Source organism: Physella acuta, unplaced genomic scaffold, assembly GCF_028476545.2.
Source record: "Physella acuta isolate Inbredline_101_S28 unplaced genomic scaffold, ASM2847654v3 ptg001061l, whole genome shotgun sequence".
NCBI lineage: Eukaryota > Metazoa > Mollusca > Gastropoda > Physidae > Physella > Physella acuta.
This window is the reverse complement of record NW_026732578.1, coordinates 174,307-184,888: the sequence shown is the minus strand read 5'-3', so window position 1 is coordinate 184,888 and position 10,582 is coordinate 174,307. Positions and strand designations below refer to the sequence as shown.

The 10,582-nt window shown below is 37.4% G+C and overlaps 1 long non-coding RNA gene across 1 annotated transcript; it reads right to left on the bottom strand.

The window, feature by feature from the left end:
• Positions 1 to 2,213, bottom strand: LOC131955264 (uncharacterized). The gene is made up of 3 exons (XR_009388827.1): positions 2,033 to 2,213; positions 1,399 to 1,580; positions 1 to 1,276 (listed from the first exon to the last, which is right to left on the bottom strand). It is a non-coding gene; the product is annotated as an uncharacterized LOC131955264 (long non-coding RNA).
• Positions 2,214 to 10,582: the final 8,369 nt, after the last annotated feature.

Below are 10,582 nucleotides of genomic sequence, written 5' to 3'. Positions count from 1 at the left end.
AAGGTTTATTTAGTAAAAAATTTATTAGCATTTTTTTTTGTTTGCTATACAACAAATAAAAACTTCTGTGCATTCTTGGTGCAGGACAACCTGCAACTAAATGATGAACTAAATGATATTGTCTATTGTAAATCTTGAGCCCAACATATTGGGGAACACTCTGTAATAATGTCTGCTCAATATTAGCAACAGCACTTTGTCATCTTGTCCCTTTGTAGCTTTACCTGTATGCACTTCAAAATCTTGGATTATACAAGTTGTTGGACACAACAAAGACTTTGTAGCCCATCTATATGGCTTTCTATGGTTGTAGGTTGGACTGCTTTTGCCTTCGATATGTGAATGGGTCGATTTGCTCATGAATACTTAGAATCTCAGATGGCATGGGGTTTGATAAGCACAGAATTCCGACATTGGTCAACTTCTGCCCTTTGAACATTGTTTGACAGGTGTAGCTTATTCTTAATCCACTCGAATCTATTGATGGTTATGTCTGTGACAGTAACACATTAGGTGACAAGGCACCAAGATCTTTGGTATTTAGAATTTTTTTTACAATGTTTATGTAAAACACAATTTCCAGGAGATGTTTTTGTTCATCTTTATCCAGTACTAGTGGATTGTTTATGTCCTGCTGAGGACATAGTTTCACAGGTGTATATTATTCTTTATCCGCTTGAATCTGTTGATGGTCATGATGTATTGACCGTAACACATTTGGTCGCAAGTCTCCAATACACTCGGCATATATGAGTTTTTACAATGTTTATGTAATACACACAATTCCTAGGAAATGTTTTAGCTCATTCTTATCCAGTGCTAATGGATTGTTTGTCCTGCTGAGGACATTGTTTGACAGGTGCAGATTATTCTTATTCTGCTTGAATCTGTTGATGGTCATGACGTATGTGACCGTAACAAACTTGGTGGCAAGGCTCCAATACACTAAGCATTTAGGAATTTTTTACAATGTTTATGTAAAATCTAATTTCCAGGAATAATCTTTATCCAGTGCTAAAGGACTGTTGATGTCATGTTAGAGGACAGTACAGGTTGGATTGATACACAACTGTCCGAACACAGATTATCTGTAAAGATGTCGTTGAAATAATCCAATGGCCGCCTCTGATGTTTGGCTTCTCTCCTAGGATCAGGAAATGGTGGAACATTTGCTGTTTACTGGGACTAATCATTCTGTTGTTGCTAATGAAGACCTTGGTGTAGACAATTGAGAAGGTCCTGAGGAGTTTCATCATTTTTCGCAAATGGGCATACTCTGTAGAAATAAATTTTGAGAACATTATTTGGTTATAAATTATGCAATAATTGTAAACAAAACAATAAATGCTTTACTAATCTACAATCAAACCTTTAAAGTATGCAATAATAATATGTTACCTTCAACTACGTCAGACAAATCTTCATCACCAACATCCGATACGACCCGGGTACTGTTTACGTTCTCTATTTCATCATTGGACAACTCAGTATCTTTTGAGCCAAAAGGAGTAGCTCAGAATAAACTGGTAGAAGACTTTCAAATTAGACTCTTGGATCCATGGTTATAAATATGTGAAAGCCTAAAATAAAAACAAAAGGTTATTCATTAGTCTAGCTCTAGTCTTAACGATAAATAATAAATATAGGCCTATAAAATATAAATAAAGCTAATAAAACTATTGTTACTGTTAGGCTATAATTATAATTATAGGCAAAAACTAGATCTAGAAGCTTTAAATAATATGCCACAACACTAAATGTATTTCACATCATAAAATAAACTATTTTGTGGATAGAAATAATTACCAAGTAAACTAAAGTCTAGCTCAGGGCAGAGCCATTTTTATTTATTCCGTTGCATGTAGTTGCATTACTGCAACAATACAAAACTAGGCTCTTACTAATGAAATATTAAAAAATTTTATTGTGAATCAACTAAATTAGTACTAATGCATAGTTATTATTGTAAATATATTTTTTTCAGCTAGTTTATTATAGTTTTAACCAGGTTTTAACGTAATTTTATACTTACCATTTAGCAAAAAGCAGAAAAGTGTAGATCGCTTCTAAAAATGTCCGATTTGAAAAAGAAAAATCTTCTTTTCAAAAGAGTTCCGGTATAAAATGTAATAAAAAGTGCTATCCGGAGTAAAATAAGTTGAAAACGAAACAAAATATTAAATAATACAGTACTTGATTACTCCTAAAGTATTGTTGCAAAACTGCAACGCCATGCCATATAGGGTTAAATGTTCTTTCAAGAAGATTTAGACTGTGGTTTTAAGTATAACGGACACATGATCTACTCAAAGATAAGGCTTTCAGTCAAGTTTGATGGGGTGTAACATTAGACATGACTGGCCACTATTCCTTAATACAGTAAATTCGGCAAGATTTAATGCAATCAAGTAAACGTATCTGATCTCTCAGGTTGAAGTTGTGAGAATCGTAAGAATCGTAAAAAAACTAGTCGCGTCCTTTTTTTTTAAATAAACCGGGAGTGATCTCGCTTAATATTTCTCGAATATTCTTATATAACACTACGGGGGATATTAACTCGGAATATAGACAATATCTTCAATCAACTTGTACACTCTCGTATACAAAGTATAGAGAAAGTATTGTAATCGTGCAAAAAAAAATAGAGAATTTCACTCGCGGTCATCTTTTAGCCCTGCTCGAGGGCTTTGAGTCTGACCAACAGTTTTTCCATACGGCGTAGTCATCTATAGAGGTGTATACAAAAAATTAGCCAGATGTAAAGAAGGTAAGTGCCCTAAAATCCGTTTTGAAAGTACCCTCTGTTTTTCCCATAAAATACAAAGATTATATAGGGAAATAAGACTGGTCAGTTTTGACACATTTAACGAATTTTGCCGGACATGGCGAGTTTTTTTGTGACACCCCTAGGTGTTCTTCTACCACCTCACAAAATATCAAGGGGGGTCGTCGGAGGAAATTTTTTTTCGTAATAGAGCTCATATAAAGAGAATTTCACTCGCGGTCACTTTTTAGCCCTCGTCGAGGGCTTTGAGTGTAACCGACAGTTTTCCCTAAAGGTCAAGCCATTGACCTAGGAGCATGCAAAAAATTAGTCAGATATACTGAGCTTAAGTACCCTAAAGTCTGCGTTGAAATGACCCTCTGTTTTTCCCATAAAATACAAAGATTATATAGGGAAATACAACTGGTCAGTTTTGACCGCTTTACGAAGTTTTCCCAGATATGCCGAGTTTTTTGTGACACCCCTAGGTGTTCTTCTACCACCTCACAAAATATCAAGGGGGGTCGTCGGAGGAAATTTTTTTCGTAATAGAGCTCATATAAAGAGAATTTCACTCGCGGTCACTTTTTAGCCCTCGTCGAGGGCTTTGAGTGTAACCGACAGTTTTCCCTAAAGGTCAATCCATTGACCTAGGAGCATGCAAAAAATTAGTCAGATATACTGAGCTTAAGTACCCTAAAGTCTGCGTTGAAAAGACCCTCTGTTTTTCCCATAAAATACAAAGATTATATAGGGAAATACAACTGGTCAGTTTTGACCCCTTTACGAAGTTTTCCCAGATATGCCGAGTTTTTTGTGACACCCCAAGGTGTTCTCCTACCACCTCACAAAATTTCAAGGGGGGTCGTCGGAGGAATTTTTTTTTCGTAATAGAGCTCATATAAAGAGAATTTCACTCGCGGTCACTTTTTAGCCCTCGTCGAGGGCTTTGTGTCAAACCGACAGTTTTCCCTAAAGGTCAAGCCATTCACCTAAGAGTATGCAAAAAATTAGTCAGATATACTGGGTTTAAGTACCCTAAAGTCTGCGTTAAAATGACCCTCTGTTTTTCCCATAAAATACAAAGATTATATAGGGAAATACAACTGGTCAGTTTTAACCCCTTTACGAAGTTTTCCCAGATATGCCGAGTTTTTTGTGACACCCCTAGGTGTTCTTCTACCACCTCACAAAATTTCAAGGGGGGTCGTCGGAGGAATTTTTTTTTCGTAATAAAGCTCATATAAAGAAAATTTCACTCGCGGTCACGTTTTAGCCCTCGTCGAGGGCTTTAAGTGTAACCGACAGTTTTCCCTAAAGGTCAAGCCATTTACCTATAAGCATGCCAAAACTGAGCCAGATTTAAAGAGGGTAAGTGCCATAAAATCCGTTTTGAAATGACCCTCTGTTTTCCCCATAAAATACAAAGATTATATAGGGAAATACGACTGGTCAGTTTTGACCCATTTCCCGATTTTTCCCGGACATGACGAGTTTTTTGTGACACCCCAAGGCGTTCTCCTACCACCTCACAAAATATCAAGGGGGGTCGTCGGAGGAAATTTTTTTTCGTAATAGAGCTCATATAAAGAGAATTTCACTCGCGGTCACTTTTTAGCCCTCGTCGAGGGCTTTGAGTGCAACCGACATTTTTCCCTAAAGGTCAAGCCATTGACCTAGGAGCATGCAAAAAATTAGCCAGATATACTGAGCTTAAGTATCCTAAAGTCTGCGTTGAAATGACCCTCTGTTTTTCCCATAAAATACAAAGATTATATAGGGAAATACAACTGGTCAGTTTTGACCGCTTTACGAAGTTTTCCCAGATATGCCGAGTTTTTTGTGATACCCCTAGGTGTTCTTCTACCACCTCACAAAATTTCAAGGGGGGTCGTCGGAGGAATTTTTTTTTCGTAATAAAGCTCATATAAAGAAAATTTCATTCGCGGTCACGTTTTAGCCCTCGTCGAGGGCTTTAAGTGTAACCGACAGTTTTCCCTAAAGGTCGAGCCATTGACCTAGGAGCATGCAAAAAATTAGCCAGATATACTGAGCTTAAGTATCCTAAAGTCTGCGTTGAAATGACCCTCTGTTTTTCCCATAAAATACAAAGATTATATAGGGAAATACAACTGGTCAGTTTTGACCCCTTTACGAAGTTTTCCCAGATATGCCGAGTTTTTTGTGACACCCCAAGGTGTTCTCCTACCACCTCACAAAATTTCAAGGGGGGTCGTCGGAGGAATTTTTTTTTCGTAATAGAGCTCATATAAAGAGAATTTCACTCGCGGTCACGTTTTAGCCCTCGTCGAGGGCTTTGAGTGTAACCGACAGTTTTCCCTAAAGGTCAAGCCATTGACCTAGGAGCATGCAAAAAATTAGCCAGATATACTGAGCTTAAGTACCCTAAAGTCTGCGTTGAAATGACCCTCTGTTTTTCCCATAAAATACAAAGATTATATAGGGAAATACAACTGGTCAGTTTTGACCCCTTTACGAAGTTTTCCCAGATATGCCGAGTTTTTTGTGACACCCCAAGGTGTTCTCCTACTACCTCACAAAATTTCAAGGGGGGTCGTCGGAGGAATTTTTTTTTTGTAATATAGCCCATATAAGGCGCCGGTCAGTCGAGGTCAGTTTTGACCCCCTCTCCGTAGACTTTTTGCCGAACCGTCACCGGCCCTCGTGTTCTATCGCCATAAGGCACCTTCGTGCCAAATTTGACGCGCCTGCGGCGCCGGGAAGTGCCCTATCGGGCACCCGACAACTTTGCTTTATATATATACTAGGCATACTGCCTAGCTTCGCTTAGGTTTTCAAAAACATTTGATAATTTGAATACTAATTATTTGGTGATGGATGAGGTGTGGAGTGCTTTAATTTAAACAGTAATGCTAATTTTAGAGAAGATGTTGTATGTTGTTTAAAAATCGCTTTCAGAGCAAAAATTAGAAAGTACGCTATTTATAACTAAAATGGAATTAGAAATACAGAGGTTCCATTAACAGTATATCTCATAATTTATATTACATTGACTTTAAAAATTAATTTTTTATTTAATTATGATACGTAGCTTAATTAACAACTTATTAGATTTAAAACAAATGTTATACTTTGTCGTTTTCTGTTTCTGTTTAAAATAGTATACAATTATTTGAAAAATAATTATTAAAAAGGTTACCTCCCTTGAAAATGGACCGAATGACGTATTTTTACAAGCTTTTATTTAACTCACTTCCTCTGTCGTCAGTCTGTCGTCAGTCTAGACGGAAACGCAGGAGTGAAAATTCGGACAGTTCTACTTGACCGACACGATTCACATTTGGCACGTGGGTCAAGACATGAAGACAATGCAATCTGAAACTAAATTTGACTTAATTGGATGCCTAATTGATTTTTTATGAATTAATTAAAATTTGGACCGAATTAGTAGGCATGTCTAGCCAACCACACCACACGCGTCATCAATAGCTGCGCCATCACGACCACGTAATGGCTGCGTTCAAAAACCATTGCGCGCCTACTGAACGTGATATTCAGTAGGCGCGCAATGGTTTTTAGTCATGTAACTCTATTGTAGATAAAACATGTAAAGTACTGAAAAAAAATTCATAAAAAACGTTTTAATAACAAGCTTTTATGTAATGATGCACTAAAAAGTAGAAAATAAATTATAGACTACTATTTAAATAACTATAAAGAAAAGCGTGGGTCTCTTCTCAAATATTAGTAAAGATATAAAATAGGTACTAAAGTACTAAAGTGCCCCACGCTTTTCTTTATAGTTATTTAAATAGTAGTCTATAATTTATTTTCTACTTTTTAGTGCATCATTACATAAAAGCTTGTTATTAAAACGTTTTTTATGAATTTTTTTTTTTTGTTTACTTTTTTTAAAAACAGTTACTATGCTTATATTAAAAAATTGATATATGAACATATTTAACGACTACAATGGATTTTTCCGACGTGAATAACGTTTTTTTGTTACCCTCCAGGGTCGGTCTACGACCTCAAATAATATTAAGGGGATCGTTCGTCAATTTATTTATATATATATCTCATATAAGGAGAATTTCACTCGCGGTCATCTTTTAGCCCTGCTCGAGGGCTTTGAGTCTGACCAACAGTTTTTCCATACGGCCTAGTCAGCTATAGATGTGTATGCAAAACATTAGCTTGATGTACAGAGGTTAAGTAACCTAAAACTTGTGTTGGAAATTCCCTGTTTTTCCCATAAAATACAAAGATTATATAGGGAAATACGACTGGTCAGTTTTGACACATTTAACGAATTTTCCCGGACATGGCGAGTTTTTTGTGACACCCCCAGGCATTCTCCTACCACCTCACAAAATTTCAAGGGGGGTCGTCGGAGGAAAGTTTTTTCGTAATAGAGCTCATATAAAGAGAATTTCACTCGCGGTCACTTTTTAGCCCTCGTCGAGGGCTTTGAGTGTAACCGACATCTTTTCCCTAAAGGTCAAGCCATTGTCCTAGGAGCATGCAAAAAATTAGCCAGATATAATGAGCTTAAGTACCCTAAAGTCTGCGTTGAAATGACCCTCTGTTTTTCCCATAAAATACAAAGATTATATAGGGAAATACAACTGGTCAGTTTTGACCGCTTTACGAAGTTTTCCCAGATATGCCGAGTTTTTTGTGACACCCCTAGGTGTTCTTCTACCACCTCACAAAATATCAAGGGGGGTCGTCGGAGGAAATTTTTTTTCTTAATAGAGCTCATATAAAGAGAATTTCACTCGCGGTCACTTTTTAGCCCTCGTCGAGGGCTTTGAGTGTAACCGACAGTTTTCCCTAAAGGTCAAGCCATTGTCCTAGGAGCATGCAAAAAATTAGCCAGATATAATGAGCTTAAGTACCCTAAAGTCTGCGTTGAAATGACCCTCTGTTTTTCCCATAAAATACAAAGATTATATAGGGAAATACAACTGGTCAGTTTTGACCGCTTTACGAAGTTTTCCCAGATATGCCGAGTTTTTTGTGACACCCCTAGGTGTTCTTCTACCACCTCACAAAATATAAAGGGGGTTCGTCGGAGGAAATTTTATTTCGTAATAGAGCTCATATAAAGAGAATTTCACTCGCGGTCACTTTTTAGCCCTCGTCGAGGGCTTTGAGTGTAACCGACAGTTTTCCCTAAAGGTCAAGCCATTGTCCTAGGAGCATGCAAAAAATTAGCCAGATATAATAAGCTTAAGTACCCTAAAGTCTGCGTTGAAATGACCCTCTGTTTTTCCCATAAAATACAAAGATTATATAGGGAAATACAACTGGTCAGTTTTGACCGCTTTACGAAGTTTTCCCAGATATGCCGAGTTTTTTGTGACACCCCTAGGTGTTCTTCTACCACCTCACAAAATATCAAGGGGGGTCGTCGGAGGAAATTTTTTTTCGTAATAGAGCTCATATAAAGAGAATTTCACTCGCGGTCACTTTTTAGCCCTCGTCGAGGGCTTTGAGTGTAACCGACAGTTTTCCCTAAAGGTCAAGCCATTGTCCTAGGAGCATGCAAAAAATTAGCCAGATATAATGAGCTTAAGTACCCTAAAGTCTGCGTTGAAATGACCCTCTGTTTTTCCCATAAAATACAAAGATTATATAGGGAAATACAACTGGTCAGTTTTGACCGCTTTACGAAGTTTTCCCAGATATGCCGAGTTTTTTGTGACACCCCTAGGTGTTCTTCTACCACCTCACAAAATATCAAGGGGGGTCGTCGGAGGAAATTTTTTTTCTTAATAGAGCTCATATAAAGAGAATTTCACTCGCGGTCACTTTTTAGCCCTCGTCGAGGGCTTTGAGTGTAACCGACAGTTTTCCCTAAAGGTCAAGCCATTGTCCTAGGAGCATGCAAAAAATTAGCCAGATATAATGAGCTTAAGTACCCTAAAGTCTGCGTTGAAATGACCCTCTGTTTTTCCCATAAAATACAAAGATTATATAGGGAAATACAACTGGTCAGTTTTGACCGCTTTACGAAGTTTTCCCAGATATGCCGAGTTTTTTGTGACACCCCTAGGTGTTCTTCTACCACCTCACAAAATATCAAGGGGGGTCGTCGGAGGAAATTTTTTTTCGTAATAGAGCTCATATAAAGAGAATTTCACTCGCGGTCACTTTTTAGCCCTCGTCGAGGGCTTTGAGTCAAACCGACAGTTTTCCCTAAAGGTCAAGCCATTTGACCTAAGAGTACGCAAAAAATTAGCCAGATATACTGAGTTTAAGTACCCTAACGTCTGCGTTGAAATGACCCTCTGTTTTTCCCATAAAATACAAAGATTATATAGGGAAATACAACTGGTCAGTTTTGACCCCTTTACGAAGTTTTCCCAGATATGCCGAGTTTTTTGTGACACCCCAAGGTGTTCTCCTACCACCTCACAAAATTTCAAGGGGGGTCGTCGGAGGAAATTTTTTTTCGTAATATAGCCCATATAGGGCGCCGGTCAGTCGAGGTCAGTTTTCACCCCCTCTCCGTTGACTTTTTGCCGAACCGTCACCGGCCCTCGTGTTCTATCGCCCCAAGGCACCTTCGTGCCAAATTTGACGCGCCTGCGGCGCCGGGAAGTGCCCTATCGGGCACCCGACCACTTTGCTTTATATATATATATATATATATATATATATATATATATATATATATATATATATATATATATATATATATATATATATATATATATTTATATATACCCATAATCATACCCTACCCACAATCACACCCACACCAACACCCATATACCATTAATACCTTGAACTACTTTTGATAGGTAGTGTCCTTTGACCTCTAATTGCAATCGGAAGTACTGGTTAACTTTATTGAATAAAAGACCAACTATTGTTTAATTAACAATGAAGTATATTGAAATATGTGAAATTTTATAAGGACTTCATCAGGATTTTTTTTAAAATGTAGTCACTAAAAGCGAACTACAGTTTTACGTTGTAGTAAAACTTCGGTATTAATAGTTATAGTAAGAGTCTCGTATATTATTATCCTAGGACTTAATATAGCTAACAGTTTTCATATTAGACTATCATTAACTAACTGTTGTAGTTTCTAAAAAGATATAAAAATAAATTAACTATTATTGTACAATTATAGTAGCCAATGTAATACTAAAACAAATAATTCACATCTATCTTTAATTTTGTGACCATTAAATAATTTTATATTTTTGACGACTTTTATGAAAAATAATGAGTTGTCTTCCCTGACCAGTTTATGGTATAATATAAAGGTAAGAAACACTTTAATTAAATGTATGTTAAAAAATAATTTAAACTTTGCAGTACATTGACTATCACCTTAGTCGCAATCTGATGTGTGTGTATATATATATATATATATATATATATATATATATATATATATATATATATATATATATATATATATATATATATATATATATATATATACGAGAAAAATGGCCCGTTGAGGAAGGATACACCGGGCGCTAGGTTGATAGTGCTGTCTCTTTTCTCTAAACTAAAACCAACCCACCCCCCCCCACACACACACACCACCCCCCCCACCCCCCACCCCACACCCACCCCACACACCAGCCCCCCCCCCCCCACCCCACCCACCGCCACCCACCCCCACCCCACCCCCACCCCCCAAAAAACATGTCTACCGTCCCATTCAACGAAATATAATTATATACTTTTTCCAGTGTCCGCCCCCTCCCCGAAAATTTTACCCCCGCCCCCGAAAATTTCAAGTACCCCCACCGCTCTCCGGAGAGGAAAAAGTCTGAAAGAAACACTGGTGTCGCGCTTAGCCACTAC